Genomic DNA, 1,204 nt, shown 5'->3' on the forward strand with positions numbered 1-1,204 from the left:
ACTTTAAACACTACTGCCAAACCCTTGTATCTTCGTAATATTCTACATGTTCCACACATTACCAAAAATCTCCTTAGTGCACACAAACTTGCTAAAGATAACAATGTTTTTCTTGAGATTCATCCCTATCACTTTGTTGTTAAGGAGCTGGAGTCGAAGAGAAGGGTGCTGGAAGGCAGGTGTGAGGCGGGACTTTACCCCATTCGTCCATCAGAAATAAAAGCCAACAAGTGTGCCATGTTCTCGTCTAAGACTAGCAAGGAGCAATGGCATCGGGGATTAGGTCATCCATCGAGCCAAGTAGTTCATTCTATTTTGAGGCTCAATAAACTTCCTTTTTGTAATTCCTCGCATGCAAATGTTTGCAATGCTTGTCAGATGGCCAAGAGCCATCAACTTCCTTTTCCTCGTTCGAACCATGTTTCTACAACTCCCTTAGAGCTTATTTATACAGATGTTTGGGGTCCCGCAATTCCTTCTGTTGGTGGTTTTAAATATTACGTGAGCTTTATTGATGATTTTACAAAATTCACTTGGATATACTTCCTCCATGCTAAATCCGATGTTGAATCCATCTTTCTCCGCTTTCAAAAACATGTTGAGCTCCTTCTTATCTCTAAAATTAAAAGTGTGCAATCCGATTGGGGTGGTGAATACCGCCGTCTCCATAGATATTTTCGTGATCATGGTATCACTCACTACATCTCCTGCCCACACACACACCAACAGAACGGCTCCGCCGAACGAAAACACCGACACATTGTCGAAACAGGCCTTGCTCTCATTGCTCATGCATCGATGCCGGTGAAATTCTGGGATGAACCTTTCTATACTGCCGTCTACCTAATCAATAGATTACCCACTCGTGTCATTGACAATGCTACACCTCTTGAACGCCTCTTAGGAGACAAAGCCAAACCGAACTATGATCTTCTTAAAATTTTCGGTTGCGCTTGTTGGCCTCTCCTTCGTCCGTACAACGCGCATAAACTCACCTTCCACTCCAAAGAATGCGTGTTTATCGGATATAGCAGCAACCACAAATGCTACAAGTGCCTTGACGTTCAATCTGGCCACGTGTATATCTCGCGCAACGTCATTTTTGACGAGCAAGTTTTCCCTTTTTCACGCCACTTTTCTGTGTCATCCCAGTCCTACGGCAGTACTGTTTCTAGTACCACTGACCTCCTGACTAACGTGCAGC

This window comes from Lolium rigidum, chromosome 3 (assembly GCF_022539505.1).
Source record: "Lolium rigidum isolate FL_2022 chromosome 3, APGP_CSIRO_Lrig_0.1, whole genome shotgun sequence".
NCBI lineage: Eukaryota > Viridiplantae > Streptophyta > Magnoliopsida > Poales > Poaceae > Lolium > Lolium rigidum.